Raw genomic sequence first — 18,275 nt, forward strand, 5'->3', positions numbered from 1 at the left:
TCAGTGAGGTATTTATAATATAATGTATTGTCTGAAAAAAGAATAGCTTTGTAGATTACGAATAATTTTTAGGAAAATATTTATATTAAATATATTATATTAATAAAATGGAATGATTTTTGTGCGTGTATAATGTGTATGTGATCTACAGCATAATATATTATATTTATAGTTCTGAAATTTATTTGATAGATTATCCTATACGATTTATGCCCGAGGATGTGCAACTCGGATCCAAATTTTTGTATTTCACATCTTAAAGAGGGGCTTAAAGGGAAATTTGTTTATCGCGAAAATGAATATTTTTTTTCGTATAGGATTATCACTGGTTATTGAAAATAAAAGAATTAATATAATTAGATATCATTTAATATTTGGTGAAAATCGCCTAAATGAATATGTTGAAAATATGTATAATTTACATTTAATAGAATTTAATAAGGGCATTCCATCCGTGAGCATTTAATTTGTTATTGGTAACGTCATTGTGTATGAACAACTAGTGGTGATATGTGGAGACTTTAGGCAGAGGTCTGTGCAAACAAATAATAATGATTAGAGGAATTTCTGCTTATAGATGTAAGTAAAAAATAATGAATGATATTGATGTAGAAGACATCATTGACATTGTTAAAAATAAAAGTTATTTATTAGATAAGAATTTATAGCAACAATATGTATATTATTTTTAAATTTAATATTGTATTCCGTTTTTATTAAGCGCAAAGTAATTGTAGTAAGCGCATTTTGTCTAGTAATTACAAATTATGGGGTAACGTGTTTCATATGACTTCAAAATAATTAATAAGCATACATTTATGTCCTAAAAAATTATTGATAATATCCAGTACGAAACAAGTTTGAAGGCTGGTAAAATAGTTTTCCCGTGCCGAATTATTTTCATGTAAGGGCCTACTTTGGTGCTACCTGAAGGGCATAATATGTAACTCTCTCGAGTCTACTTGAGTACTACCTTTTATCGAAGTCTGTAATGATTTCATCTGTAGTATTTCTTTAACGGGGAGTGGTAAACTCCTACAAATGAAGTGTAAACTCCTACAAAAGATAGTGTTAACTCTTACAAAAAATTAATACCATTCGTATTGCTGTAAAAAAATATCAGTCTTGCAATATATTACACATAAAATAAAAATTATTTGAAAAATATAATAAAACAATAGTCAAAATCATTTAAGCTTAAAAAAAAATTTTTTTTGAAAAAAATTCAATAAAACAGTACTTAGTCATTACGTATATTTTTATGCCATTACTTTAGAGATAAATTCTAAAGGTGAAATTTCTCCTCGTGTATATTTGTTTTTTTGATCAAGTATGAATTGATACTTAGAAATTGTTTTTGTCTATCTGCATTGTGTTGTATGGCTGCTTCTAATTTTAATGTATGTTTCGGTCTGTACATATTTTAAAACTTTCACGAATAAATGAAGGTTTGGATGATGATGATAAAAACTACTATTAAATCTCGAATGAAATGATTCACATGCATTAATAGTATCAATAGAAAACTACAATTTTGGAGGAAATAATGAAAACGAAAAAATATAATTTTCAGATAAATAGTCGTAATATTGTTGGACTTTATCGTCAGATGGCATATTTTCTAACAAATCAAATATAAAGCAATCTTCAATATCGTTAGCATCTTGCAATAATGGTAAACCGAATGTGAGAACTAAAAATTTTCCAATTTTAGATTCATCATTATTGAAATCATTCGTTAGGCCTAATTGCTGGATTTTTCTGTACCAATTTTGGCACAAATGAAAATTACAACCATGAATTTGCACTGTTGGCCAAATATTTTTAATATATGAATAGCAATTTCAAAGTCCACCACAACTTTAACTGGTTGAAACCGTTAATAATTTTGTAAGCAAATTTCGATAGTTTTTAAAAATAATGTGCTGTATATATGGCTATTTTTGTCAGGAAGCAAAGTAAAGACTAATGGTATATAATTTTGATTCTTAAATCCATGAATAGTGAATAACTGCAAAAAATATTTTGTACAACAATTGAAAGTACCGTCTAAAAATATTTTTTCGTTAGAACAAAGAAATTTTAAATTTTCTATACAAGAAAATATAATAATATGGCTATCTTGATCATTTAATAAAACAAATTGTTCAGAACGGTTTGTTTTTATATCCATTAAATTTAAAGTATCGTGAACTTTTTCAATACTTTTAGGCAAAGATGGTAAAATAGATTTACGTGCATTATACACATTTCGTCTAATATACACTTATTATTAATACAACGCCGAGTTTTTTAGCCACTTTTTGCAGTATAATGTAAAAAAAATTTATATTTATCAACTATTAATAACTTTTTACTATTCTGACTGTACATGAATTCCATTGCAATTAGTAATAATGTACGACTTTATAAGAGTGACTAACTTTACTGCACAAAACGGTGAAAGACGCAAAAGATTCACTAGACTAAACTCAAACAATATACAGTTATACAGTTACGAAAAGACTACGATATCGGTAATAAACGCCAATTTGTTCGGAAATTTCCGATACAGACGAAATTATCTATTTAAAACATTTTGTACTGCAAGTGCCGATATGAACGTATAGTATAGTATATAATATGGATATAATCTAACCTTCGAGAATCATCATACAGCGTATAAACACGCTCTATTCAAGCGTTTGTTTGTTAAATATATATTTATTATTTTCAAGTTATGATAATTTTGAGCTTTTTGAACTTTTCAACTTCAAAATCGTGAATTTAAGTAATATTACTCTATTTTTAATGGGGAAAAAATTCTATGTAGGAGATTACAATATCTTTGATTTTCAGGTAAAAATTTTAAAAGGTTATTAGTGTAGGAGTTTACATTTAATGATGATTTAAGTAAAAAGGTTATTCGTGTAGGAGTTTAAATTTGGCCTCTTTAGCTGTGAGCCATAATTAAGAGATATTAATAAAATTAAAAACCCATTGTTAAATCAAATAATGACATGATGTACATTTAATTTTAATTGTCGTACAATAATATTATGGACAAACAAACAATAATAAACATTATTATAATGATGACCACAGTCTCGGTATAGCAATACAGCTTATGAAAATTCGGTAGAGCTTACATACTATTTCGTTCGGGTAAGCATAATAATAATATAATATTGACCCGGGAGAGTTTATCACCGCCCATATATTATATTATGTTATGGTAAAACACGGTAAATATTAGTACGTGGACATAGATACAATTGGTAAATAGGTAGGTGTAGGTGTGTCGGGTCAAGTATCTATATGTAATATTATGTACAAAATACAATACATATTATATATTATAATATTGCGGGCACATCATAATGTACCATCGTCGGCGAGCGAGTTTGATGGCGACGGCGGCGTAGGTATGCCGCGGCTGCAGGACGCAACGCGTAGTTTTGTGTATAATAAATAATCGTCGGCGGGCGGTCGTCCGTTTTCACGCGTAAAACAAATACTGCGCCCAATAATCCATTACGATATTACGAGTATTAATAACAACGTCGGAGAATCGTGTCGAACATTTCGACTGCGCGCGGTAGATGGCCCCGAAATCAATTAGTCTAAACGTAGGTTTATAGGTATATGTATATTAACATATTATTATTGTGCATTATACACGCGGAGTTACCTTGTGTTTGAAAAAAAAGCCAACCATAAAACAACTATTCGATCAGATATCATAATAATAATATAACGTATTATAATATTATTATATATTACAGGTGTGTATACTGCAGCAGTCTCGACCGCCGTATCTCGATATTATACTCAAATTATATTTTACGCGGCGCGATTATCGTATGGGCCGTGAAAGCGCGGCGGTAGCGGTATAAATTTTATGAATTTTTTTTCTCTCCGCGATGATTTACGGCCCCGTCGTGTGCGCGCGCGCCTCCTCCACCCGTCGCACAAACCGCCGATCTTTGGTCCCGGTTATATTATATATTAACTTATATTTATTATTATTACCATTTTACTATCGCGCGAAGACCAACTATAATGTGAAATATCGTAATATAAGTACCTAGTTCCTAAGCACTATGTAATATATTTAATCTTTATACATACAAATAAATGAATCACTACGTCCATGGCTATAGTATTATATATTTATGCAGTATACACAGAGCGCGGAGACTTCTATAGTTGTGGTTTTTGTTATAATAGTATTATTTTATTGTATCTATGTAACAATAATAAATGTAATAATATATTCTTTGACTTAATATGTATGATATAGAAGACCAGCTAACTAAACCGTAACAATAATCTGTTCGTGCCGAGCGTATTTGTATCCGGATTGCACACTTTTATTTTGTTGCTAACTGACAAGACGAAGGGTCAAGTATAAGTATACGTTTATGTAAGAAGTGGCTGTAGAAATACAAGTAGAACAGTATATATAATAAATGTTATTACATTGTGACCGGTAATGCTGAGTGTATAAAACCAATAACTTCACGACAACCTATATATATCATAATCGAATGAAGAGCATTGACACCTATGACATTATTGACAGAAAAATCTTTTACATATAATAAAAATAAAATATTTAAATAAATATAAAAAAATGTAATGTTTGATCACATAATAATATCATGATAGGTACTGCTTTAAAAAAAAGTCAAATTGTATAATTTCAAAATCTATTATACCAATAGCCATTCCGGCTGCATTTAATTTGTGGATTTTATATTATACGTTTTACATTTATTTATGCATAATTTATAACTGATAAACCACAGCTAAAAATTTTCTCTTGATATAAAAATAGGTACATGTTCTATTTAATATGGTATTCTCGGGTGTAGTGTTTGTGCAAAAACATTATTTTGTTTTCGTCAGTTTCATCTTAAAATGTAGAACGCGTTGTTCAAATTCAGGTCGTTTTTGTTAAATTCTATTCAACATATTTTCACGAATGATTATTTTATTATAACATTGTACGTTAATATTTCGACAACGTAATGGAATGTATACAAATATTTGTTGGTATAATACACCTATGTAACTATTTCACCAATGAAATACAACTAAAATATTACGTGGGTATAACGATAGTACTTAATTTCGCATTATCTTTCGTAGTAGTAATACTACATAATATAATACGTTAACAAAAAAAATACTGGGGGTGGTATACCGGATACTAATCGACTATAGCGGTAAACTTACTTCGAACGCCATACATTATAAATAATGCTATTATTCAAATTTATTTTTCAAAACTTCAATTTTGAGTGTTAAAAGTTTTTCCAGATTACCTAAATATTTTTGTTAAAGAATTTCCGAAGAATTACATTGCAGAATGTAAAAAGATGAAGTATTCATATAGTGCATCAGTGCATGAACATACAAATCGCTGTAATATTGTAAACTAAACTAAATCAGAATATTTGTTATTTTATTCATTTTTTAATAAAATATGTTTGCTATTTATTGACAAAATAATAATACTATAAGTTCACTCGGTTTTGAAAGGGATGCTTAATAAAAGCTGTCAAATATTCTGATATGGTGCTAAAATGATAAATCTGTCAAATTAAAAACATTCTTCGAGTGCAAACTTACACGAATGCACATGCGCAATATACTATAACTTTATCGTTCAGATTTAAGATTGGTCAAACAGGAAATTCTATAACATTGATCATAAATTTTTGGTAATAAGATTATGAGTGTGTATATACTGTATATATTATTTTAATTTAAATAAGGAATGTATTTTATTCATAGATAAGTATGTATCACACATTTTGTGCACACTAAATAAAATGTATTAAAACCGTATTTTACTACTCATTAATCACGTAGCAAGTCACTACAGGCTGCAACTTTAAATTAAATTAATGTGCATTTTACTCAACATTTTTATTTTTTATAATGTATAATTTATATGGTATACAATATATTTGATTAAATGTAATATTTGATTACTAAAAAAATAATTCATAGTACGTGAATCAATTTAAACTTTTAATTTACTGATAAGATTTAAAATTTTTTATTTATAATCATTTTTTTTTCTGCATTTGTATATTATTTTAATATTTTATACTATAATTTTCTAGAATAGTTTTACATATAGAAATTTGAATGTAAGACTAACAATGTACGAGTTATTAAAGTCAGAGGGTAAAAAAAAAAACTAGAAAATACATATTGTATTGTCCTAAACTCATAAAGGTCACTTAAAGAAAAATAATAAATTGTTTATTAAATTTTTAGTGGAAACCCTTAAAGTTACGACGGTAAAAAATTAACATCCGAGAAAAATCCAGCTATAAAATGTTATATATATGCGCGCGCGCGTGTGTGTGTGTGTGATCTGTTCACTTATATATATCAATTATTAAGTCACTGCTCACAGGTAAACTATAATATTATTACAACCTATAAATAATATTCTTATATTGTTGGTTGGTCAAAGCTTTAAAAAAATGTCATAGAAACATATTATACAATATTAATTTAACGAAATATGGAAAATTGTTATGTCATATACAACAATATCTAAAATAACTACTCATATTATATTAAAGTTAAAATAAAAACGTTTCAAAAAGTGTATTATTATTTTATTTGACAGAATATATGCACAATAAATATGCATTAAACAAATAAAATAATCATTTTTTTTTAGTAATTTTTAAAAATATTGTGAAATTTTTAACTGTTATATCCTACTTTAAATATTTTTCAACTAAGGTGAAATTTTATATAATTGTATTGAATTGAATAGTGAATTTTGAAATTAAATATGATAAATATTAACCAATATTGATTAAAATAATATATAATAATATTCGATAAAGCCCATTGCGAAAAATGTTTGATTTTTAGAACTATGAGAAATTCAATTAAAATATACACATAATTAAATGTTCCATTGTTCTACGAGTATATTATGCACTAAAGGTTTTTTTTAAATGATAATTCACCACCAAAATTTACTGTAGGATATTACGTGCATAAAAAAAATCACAAGCACATTGTCCCGAATCAAAAGTAACAGCTTTCACCAAGAAAATGTATAAACTGTTTTATGACTTTTTTTATTTATTTATACGTACCGCTGTGGAAACGTAATACAATTTTAAAGACTGCAGCTTAGTTATAAAAATATGATAATCGCTTAGAATTTTCAGAGATGATGTGATTTGTACAATTTGCATAATTTGAATTAATGTATTACTTATAAATTTTAATATAAAATTGATTATGAATTCTATTCAAAGGATAGTTATGTATATTGTTATGCGTATCAATTACTTATCTATCTTGCTTTAAAAAGTACGGTATAGTACAAATGTATAATAACGTTAAGGGGATTCGATACCGTGATTTTCTGTTTTTGTTTAACGCACGCACGACATAGGATTTTAGACGGATCCTTTACCAATCATACCAATTGATCCAATGACGCGATAAGAATTCTAAAAACAGATTTAAATTTGTCGTTGAGTCTACTTGAAATTAACTTTCCAGATTTTTGATTTTTTGATTTTAACTTCTCCAAAAATTGAAATACGGCAATTTTTAATTACTCTTTTTTAACATAATTTATTTAAGAATTTGGAGGAAAATATCAAAGCTGTGAGAAAGTCGATTCCAAATAGACTTAACGACAAATTCAAATCTGTTTTCAGAATTCTTATCGCTTCATTAGATCAATTGGTATGTTTGGCAAAAAACATGTCTAAAATATTATATCATGCGTGTGTTAGACAAAGACAGAAAATCACGGGATGGAATTCCCTTAACAAACGAAAATTCCTATGCCGGTTATAATAGTATTATTTGTACTTGTTAAATATAACCGCAGTTAGTACTAGCACAGTATTACATCTAATTATGTTTTTGTTCAATTTTCGTATTTCGATAATAATATGTAATATGTTAATCATCATCACTATACAACTCACGTCTACTTTATTGAGCGCGCGCTTTATAAGTCTCTTTTAAAGACAGTGGGAATTCATACAATATAATGTATGTTTTGTACAAAGTGTATATTTTCGAAAATAACTATTATGCTTTATAACGCGCTCGAACTAAACAAATGATTCCGAATAACGATAGAAAAATCGTCATAATGTTATTATCGTGTAATATATTATGTACTCGTTTGTAGAAACTTGTTTAAAAAAAATAAATAAATAGGAAATACAATGTTTTTTAAATATTATATTATTCGTGTGTAAACTGTGAACAAGACCGATGTTATCGTTTATGTTTTGTTTTTAACTCGGTGAAACTATGTGTCGTACATTTAGTGTAATTTAGATTAATACCACTTTTCTATTTTAAAAACAAATTAATTAAAAAACACACTCTTAGTTGATTCGTCCGAACCTTAAGAATAATATTAATATTAGTATTATACAATACTATCCAACAACATACACACAACGCCTTGTAGATCACACACACACACACACACACACACACACTACACATTATATTAAATATTTTTTACAAGTAGTTGTTCATGTCAGTCTGTCTAAAACATGTCTATCTGCGTATAGGTATATACCCACAGTAGTGCGTTCGGCCTTTTATTTGTTTTCGACACGCAGATTATAAATCGAAAATGACTTCATAGTTTATACAGCCACCGTGGCTCGTACGGCTACCGTAAATACTTTTATTACTATAATAGTATGCTACAGCTATTATTATTACAAGTAATTCGATTTGAACTCACGTCGTGTCGACAAAGTCAGTAAAACGCAATAACGACGACGGCTGCCCGAAAAATAGTACACAACTATATACGCGCGACGTGATTTGACGGCTTCTCTAAAATATAATTGTTTTGAGATTAATATTGTGCGATCCATAATAGCATAATGATTTTATATACAAACATAGTCTAATATATTATATTATACCATAGTTGTATACATGCGCGTGTTTTTGTCGTATATATAAAGTATTATTTTGAGATTATATAATATATCATCGTCACTCCGATATTTCCGTTAAATATATAGGTAATATTGGACAAGGGGCAATATACATATATACGAAATTACCTAATGTGAAATACTTTGATTTTAAAAAATAAATCATTCTACCGACATACTTTACATAATATTATAATATATATATACGGAGTGTCTCGCCATTTTTTCCCCTCGTCATTAACTTTAATATTGTATTTCATCCTTTATACATTTTTATTAGTCAAATTTTTGCTAATTATTGTTCTTTATTAGATTGACACATTAATTTTTACTATTGTTTAATTTTTTCTACACTTGTATATACAAAAATTATTTGTTCTTTTAAAGCAAAAGACCAAAATGATTTACTTAAGACTCCGAGAGGTTTATAGTCAGTTTTTCAATCATTAATTTTTTTTTATCAAGCATATTCATAGAATTATAAATCTAAGGTAAAAATTGTTTTATAATACTGTCCAAAGTAGAACACCCCCGATGTAAATTTTGTCGAGTTAGCTTTCATATAAAGCACCTATTAACTGGGTGGAAAGTGCTATACCAAGCTGAAAAAATAACTGGTAACCGCGAAGCCTTGATACCTCTCTCGGTATAGATTTTTAGTCATCGTAAAATTTCTAAAAATTACTAACTCTATTTAATATCATATAAAATGCACTATCTTAATTATTCTATTCCCTATGTTTTTTTTTCAAACTTTTGTATATTACCTCTTTTACTGGATTTATTTTATAAGCACAAAAGTGTAAGCAAATTGTAACAAAGTGCCATATTAATGTCAATGATTTTTAGAAATCAACAACAAAATTATGTTATATTTGAACGCTTTGTTGATTTTAAAATTAATATTTATACTACTATACAATAGTTTTAATGCAGAAAATTATTATTTAATAGGTAGTTATAAAAATTATAATGCTCTGGTAAAAACTGGTAGTATAATTGCAGCCTACGTCTTTTAATCAAATTTCTAAAAAAAAAAAAAAATATTTAAAATGAAAATTGTTTGACAATGTAGCGGGACGCAGTCTTTATACAAATCTTCAGTATCAGTATCAGTATCTAATATTATAAATTTCGATGATCGGAGGCATAATTTGAATACATATCTATGTCACAGACAGTAACCAGTCAAGTATATAAATTATACTATTCGTGGTCAGTAGTCCATATACGTGTAGATTATGGAAAATCGAGATTGAACGCCTATATAGTAGTCTATTGCACGTATTTGCGAAAATATTATTTAATGTAGCTTGACGAAATCTAATAGAACCTGAATCAAATGCATAAATTAAAACGTCTCAGTGAAAGATCAAAACGCACTTACATGAATTCTAATGTTGATTAAACGAAGGTAATGTCGCATAAAGCATAAAATATAAATATACTTCAATATACTTGTGATAAAAGACAAGTTATTATTTAGACGTAGTTTAGAAATAAGTATTCTCGTATTTCAGTTAATTTAATTAAATATACTACAGTTCACTGACGTATTATTGTATTGTTACTATAATAATTGTATTATTATTAGTACTGTTTAATAATAGTATAATAATATTATGCAAATAATAAATAATATACAACTGTTTGATATCAACTTTTCTGCTATACGTATTACATGGGTACTGTTAAATGTAATGTTATTGACTCTAGTGCAGGCTTAATAAAACGATATTATTGAAAATAAGTTTAAGTACAATTAATAATTTTAGAAGCAGTGGCGTAATACGTGAAAAAATATTTTTGTCGCCTTTCCATTACCTGTGTCAAAAATAAATCATAACTCTATTCACATGTCATAATAACCAATTAAATAAAGAACAGAAAACAAAAACACAATGAAACCCTACGACGTAGGGCCTACGTTCACTTCTAAATTGGAGTAGTTAAAGAACAATACATTGAAAAAATATAACCTAAACAGCCAATTATTAATATTATTTAATACCAACATTAGCATACCACTTAAATATAAATTTGAAAATTTTTGAACTTAATCGAAAAAATATCCATCTTCGTAGACATTAAATCTAAATAATATTATAATATCTATAGTCTATTATACTTAAGTCTTAAACGTTTAGTTCGTTAATCATTAAAATAATATTTTTTCTCCATATAACTAAAAGATAGATTAAATATATTATAAAACTATATGTATACCGTAGTTTTCAGAAAATATAATTATTTGTATAATTTATTTTTGGTACCAAGAATATCGTAAGTTATTCCTTTATGGATTTTGAATACTTGCTATCGGGTTTCCGAGTTGTCTGTTTTTAATATCCAATTTCATTTTGGTTTACCCTTAAGACTATATTATATTATACGCATTATATACATATATGTATAAAGTATGTACAGTGAATGTAAGAGAGTTTATGTTTATTTCCAGGAACCCTTCCAATTTTACCAATAAAAAAGAGATGCCGAGATTTCTCGGACTCTAGAGCAATGGTTCCCAAATAAAATAATAATAATAAAAACGGAAAAAAACTATTGACATAAAATTTGTGGGCGGCAGTCAAATCACATAAAGAAGATGCGTGTAAAGAAGAAAAAGAGAAATAATATTATAACATAAAAACCGCGGACGCTATAGTCATTATTATCATTTATGGAACGGCTTTTTGTACGAACAAATAATAACAATAAAAAAAAAATTAATAATCATGGTGTAAGCAAACTTTACTGAATGCGAGCCGCAATAATCGTTTAAAGATCTCCTTCCCTCTCTCTAAAAAAAAAAAAAAAATCAAAAAATGTATATTTCCTTAAAACACTTTTACACTGTAAATATATATATACATATAACGTTTATACTTGAATTATTTTTTCGTCATAACTTCTATGCGTCTGAAAATTTTCTTTAAACAAAAATGGTTATTTTATAACCACCGTTTAATGAGAAAACGTCAATGTTAATAATCGAATCGTTGTTACACAGCAAAGCAGATTTTATTCGGTCATTTTCGTAAAATAAAATTCCAAAAGAGAAACAGTATAATATAATCACAATAACATTTATCATATAGTAACAACAATGCGCGCAAGGGTGCTTTTCAGCATATTTTTTTTCACATGTTACTTAAATGCATATAATAGGTACTTATAATAATAATTATTTCATTATACCTATTACGACATTGCCTCATCTCTCTCGTATCATCGAAGTTTACAAGTTGAATATATATATGGGGTGAATCACCAATAAAGTTCTCCCTCTTTTTCTTTTCTATTCAGTTATTCAAATTATGATTTTTAAAAATCTTAGATACACCTAAAAACTATATTTTTAAATTCTTGAGATTTTTTATACTTAATAAACGCCCTGTAGAGATACAAACTTCTGTTTTTTTTAAAAGAATTTATCAGATGAATCACTCAACATACACAGTCAAGTCTCAATAACTAGAATTTCGAGAAAAATAAAAGTAAATTCTATTTATGTATTTTTTCAATTAAATACCTCAAATATAACTTATAAGTACTTTGGACCACTTAACAATGTTTAAGTTATCGCAACTTAACCGTATATAGTGTTTTTCATAAATTCTACTATAATTATTTCCAAGGACTTCAAACTTATATTGCTTGTAATCATTTACGTAGAATATGTAATATAAAAGTATGTTTAATACAATTGAAGATGAGACACTAAGCTTTCCACTTGATGTTGTGATATTATATACGGAACGTTAAATTATGCAAATGTATGCGAAAGTCGTGCGAACATGTGTAGCCCGTAATAATATATAATAATAATAATATTTTTTTTTATACAGATAATCTTCACAAGTGTTGGGAATATTACTTACGTTCCTTTAAATATATCGTTCAGGTATAATGTGTGTAAAATAGAAAACTAGTAAGGGTAACGTATTTTTAATATTATCATTCTTCTCTGTTTTAAACATTGTAATCATCTCTCTTATTCTATGAGAGTACAACTAAACGATTAATCAAAATCAAATCAAATATATTTATTTATAATTTGATTTTACTGTTATGTTATAAAAAGTAATTTATGTTGTATCGAATTCTATTTAATAAAAAGAATATTACTTCTTCTTACGTATTAAAAAAAAAAAATACCTTTTTTTGCAATGCTTCGATTCTTGAATATTGTTTATTTCTGTAGTTTTTGGAATCTGAAATCAATGATTTTTAGTTTAAATAATTGTTATTGACAACGTCAGTGTAAATGAAATAAATATATAAAAATAATTTAAATCTATGAACTATGCGGCGATGTCACTGAATTTCAGTTTATTTTTATCGGTAAATGTACATAATATTATATTTTATAATAGTTTTTATTTTTGTATTGGACACATTTATCATCATTAACTTAAACTTTGTACGAATTACACATGCATGTTTATTGTGTATAACATACATATATATATTGAATTATTTTTTCCCTGTAGCCGCCTTTTTTATGTTTTTTTCCAAGCATCATTTACATTAAATACCTGATACATTATACATTAGTCAGTAAAATAAATAGAAGATTAAATGGATTTCGATCATTTTTTTTGTCGTGAAACCTCTCAAATTTATAGATAAATACAATTTAATCTTAAAAACCACACGGTTATTATTATGCAGTATTTGTCCCCACGTAGCACGTAGGATTTAATAGCGTGTATAAATATATTTACATATGTTTTTTTTAATCGACATACGACATTTAAACGGTCGGAGTAATAAAGTGAGCGTTCTCTATTACAAGTCACTTTTTAAGACATTTTTTTTTAATCTTATAGAAGATCAAAATTAAAATGTATTTTAACGTCCTTACTTATTAATACTTCACTGCATAGTTTTTGAGTTTGATTAATTATGTTAATTTTTAAAAATTGTAAAGTTTTAATGATAAATTATTTGATTTGAAGTAAAAGAATTTGATTTTAAAATAGTGTCACTTATAGTGCATTACAAACTTTAATTGAATACCTAGTATATATTATACTGTCTTTTAAAATAATATTTTGTTAATTGACGATACGAGATAGCTATAATAATCGTTATACGTGGCGATTAAAAATGTATACGCCTTATGATCGTATACATATAATGAACTATATATTATACTATCATACATCGATATGTAGATAATTATTAATCGAAAGAATCGTATGGTAGGATTTAATAAATTAATGTACATAGTTCAACGTTATATTAAAATACACTCTTTGCGGCAATATTCATAATAATAATTTAAAGTAGAATATTAACCTGTTGCAATTATGACGTGCGCGTGAACGCTTTTTGATATTCTGTTTGTGCAAATTGCTTTATTCGGATAAGGTCGATACCTATATAGTTAGCCGGAATCGGTAGGGGAGAAATTCAAGGCGCAAGTACCTAATATTTTTTAATACTGCACGTGGCAACAGTAATTGTTAAGCCGTTCAGGAAAGAATTTTTTTTTCAATCATCTACTGCAAAAGCAAGTGCGGTCGCGTTATAACATAATATATTATATTTTATGGGTACAACTCTATGTATTATATGTATACGTGTAGATATTTACTAATGTTATCGTTACGACAGATTATAAGGCGCTTACTATAATATAAACTCGTTGATCATTTTTATCATTAAGTCGACGCGTTTTTAAACGTTATTTTTTTAAGTTAATGTTCTAAGAAAACTGCACAGCTGTACACTTTGTTTGTGTAAAAAAGTCGCTCCCCTATAATATTCTTTAGTATTTCAATGATAATTAATCGGCTATTACACATATGTTCTGTATAATGTTAATCTCACGCGGAGTACCACAGTTGATGACTGATGTTTCGTAAATATTTATACTATTATTATATACTAATCATAGTATTTAGCGTAGACTTATGTCGGCCCCTTTTACTTATTAGTCTAAAGATCTAAATAGTCAGGTATGACGGCGATTACTGCCGAAAACGATTACAAATGTTTTTTTGCTAAATAAATAATATATACAGAGTGACTTGCCAAGCATGCTTATAATCATTTTTTTTTATTTAATAATAAGTGTATTTAAATTCTGATTTTTGGAATTTTTAAATATGATTAAAAACCATCATATCGTAAAATTTTTGAGATTTCTTTGTACTACTTGAGGAATATCCTATGTTGGACGATGGTACAAACTTTTGTTTTTGAAATGAAAATCCCCCTTTTTACTGTAAAGTATTTAGTGGGTATTTTTTTTTTTTTAATGTTGATATGCATAATTGAAAATTCATACAAGTAGTTTTCTAGTTGTTAAAATATTTATATTTAAAATAATATAGTTTTTAAAAATTACTCTATAATAAAAAATTATAGAATAAGTAGTGTATTATTGAATTTACAATTTATTATTTTTGGAACATTTTTATAAATTTTAAATATTGATTGATTAATGTAAATAAATAAAATTTAAAATTATTACGATTATAGCACCCCTTTTTCAAAACCCATTATTATTGACCAATTATCCTTATAGTATACAAAATCAAAAAGCTCAAAATGTGTTTGTTTGAACTTTAATTTTATAACGTTAACACTTTCATAAAAAATTATTTGTTAAATAATTTATACTAGATGAGAGGGATGAAATTTTAAAAGTAGAAGTGTTTATCTCCTCCACAAGATAATTCTTGAGTAGTACAAAAAATCTCAATAATTTGTAAATATGGTCTTTAAGTATATTTGAAGATTCAGAAATCTAATTTTCAATAATTGCATTATCGTAGAATATAAAAGGAAAGTGAAAAGTGAACATGTTTGGTGAATGACTCTGTAAAATAAATACGATATTAATGCAGCTCACAATCTTGCTGATCTATTCGAAATGGTTAATTTTTATGATGCGTCGTTCTCCACATCAAATTTGGATAAACAAAACGGTTTTTTATTTTCTGTTCGTTATCCTGTGATTTTACACGAATATTTGTTTTTATTATCATTATTTTTTTTTATCATAATAACATTTTATATTATATGTTAGCTACGTTAAATCCCAGTTGTACGCACGCAAAACGTTTTCCAATTGTTTTTCTTCTCCTCACGCGCGCGATACAGCCGATTGCAGATGGATCTCTGCACGAAATGGGGGAGAGTTTATGTTGGCCTAATAGAGCATATATTACCCGGAGATCGGGTTAATTGATAACTTGGACAATCGCCAGAGAACTTGTCCTCGCATAATGGCGTATAATAATACGTGCACATACACACACTATTATTTTCTCAAGACTTGATAGCGTTTGTTTGATATACATTACCATAAAACGTTTTAACCATCGATTATGCTATATACATACTCATCACGACGGACGATAAATGGCGCGCTGTTTTATTTCTAAACGATTTCAATACGCGGGTGATATCACGGATGAAATTCGTAAACTAAGTTTGTGATTTTCGTTATGCACATAAAATATATTTTTAACCAATTATTTTAAACCGATGTCTATTAAATAAAAACACGTTTTCTCTTAAACAATTATAAGTAGCCAAGTAGGTACACTAGGTACAGTGTTTTTCGAAGAAAATTCACCACGGAAACTTATATACCTACTCAAATATATTACGTTATAGTATAATATTATGTTATATTGTATTTGGCGTATTATATAACGTGACGAATTGTATGCATCTACAATATTATATAGTGATAGTTATAAACGTTGAGGAACTATCCAAGACGTGCTCAACGCAACAGGTGTACACTTAGATATAGAGCATAGGTATTGTAATAGCGTGTGAATTATATGCTTTCGACAGCTTTAAGTCAGTATACATCGAATGTTACGTAAATTAATTATTAAAATATGTGACCTTCGTTTAAAATTCGTTAATAAATTCCAAATATAATTTACTCGATAAAGGAAAACTGAATATTTTAAAATCAGAAACGGCTGTATTATATAATAGTATACGTATGTATAGGCTTGTGAATGCCTGCATTAAAAGTAAACTAAAAATATAATTAATTAGGTACTCGCATACAAAAGTAAAACTAAATATCATTGCACGCAACAGTTGTACAATTTTAACAATATGTCCACATGCATTATTGAATAAAAAAATTATTATAATTGTAATAATCATTATAGTCAGCAAAACGTGACGGGTCTTTTGACATACAAAAACGAGGCCATATTGATGCATTAAAAAGGTTAAACGTCGACATATATTATATAGAATTACCTCGTATTATTTCACCTTTCAAAGTTTAGCAGATTAAAATTCTCTTCATTGTATTTTACCGATGAAAATAGAATATGAAAAATTTATATTTCTTGTGAAATAAAAATCGAAAAATATTACTGTAACTTTCCGATATTTAATTCATATGCTATATTCAGTACTTATAAAAATATATTAAATATAAATATTATGATAATCGTGAATCGCGTTATTGTAACCTAACGACTATCGCGATACTACTTTTTCTTTAATCGTCTTTCTAGTATTCTACTTCTGTTTATCTAAAATGAACGAATTATTGCAATGAGAAAATAAATTAAATATCAAACATCAAATTTAAAGTATCCAGTAAATTATTTTTTTAACTCATTTTTCAAACTCATTTTGGTCAGATGATATCACCTTATTATTATTATTTAATTATTTAAAGTAATATTTTAGTTCAGTATTGGTAAGCATAAATTTGTTATTTTTAAAAAGTTTCTGTAAATAATAAGGTTGATTTTCAATTGCATCAATAATTCATGATATCAAAATGATGACTTGTCATTTGTCAATGATACATGAATCGTTTAATCATTCAACGAAATTAACATATTCACTGTTTATATTTAATATATTTTATATTATATTTTGTATTTGTTTAAAATTGTATTTTAAAATAATCGTAGAGAAAAAATTTTAGATTTATGACATACCTATTTGTTATTTATGGTTTAGAGTTGTTATTTATTTTGGTTCAGTATTTATAATATCTAAACGTCAATTGAGAATTGAAAAGTCGATCAATACTATAGCTCTGATTGTATTTAACATTTTTAATTAGATTTATGCACCGAATGTCTGTACCTAATTTGAGAACAGCATTAAAGACAATCATCACGTTTTAATGTGAGTTATAAAATGTTTACTATAGTATAATATCTACTTACTCCCAGATATATTTCAATTATATTACACATATTTACCACACCCCATAAAAATGCGAATAAAAATTCTAAGTTTTTTTTTTAAAGTACCTACTTAATAGTAAAACAGCTATTAATTATATGTTGTAAATTCATTAACTGCTAC

The 18,275-nt window shown here is 27.0% G+C and overlaps 1 protein-coding gene across 7 annotated transcripts in view; it reads right to left on the minus strand.

The window, feature by feature from the left end:
* Positions 1 to 18,275, minus strand: part of LOC113552815 (cardioacceleratory peptide receptor) — a 204,732-nt gene that overhangs the window by 43,981 nt on the left and 142,476 nt on the right. For 4 of the 7 annotated variants that reach the window (XM_026955761.1, XM_026955814.1, XM_026955777.1 and 1 more), the window contains one exon: positions 13,113 to 13,168. The exons of 1 other annotated variant lie outside the window; for it this stretch is intronic. The gene's annotated coding sequence lies outside the window, so the exon portion shown is untranslated. Of the gene's footprint in view, positions 1 to 8,752; positions 8,848 to 11,709; positions 11,755 to 13,112; positions 13,169 to 18,275 lie in introns of those variants that run through there. 2 more of the 7 variants (XM_026955769.1, XM_026955786.1) reach the window with 2 other exon arrangements.

This window comes from Rhopalosiphum maidis, chromosome 4 (assembly GCF_003676215.2).
Source record: "Rhopalosiphum maidis isolate BTI-1 chromosome 4, ASM367621v3, whole genome shotgun sequence".
Lineage (NCBI taxonomy): Eukaryota > Metazoa > Arthropoda > Insecta > Hemiptera > Aphididae > Rhopalosiphum > Rhopalosiphum maidis.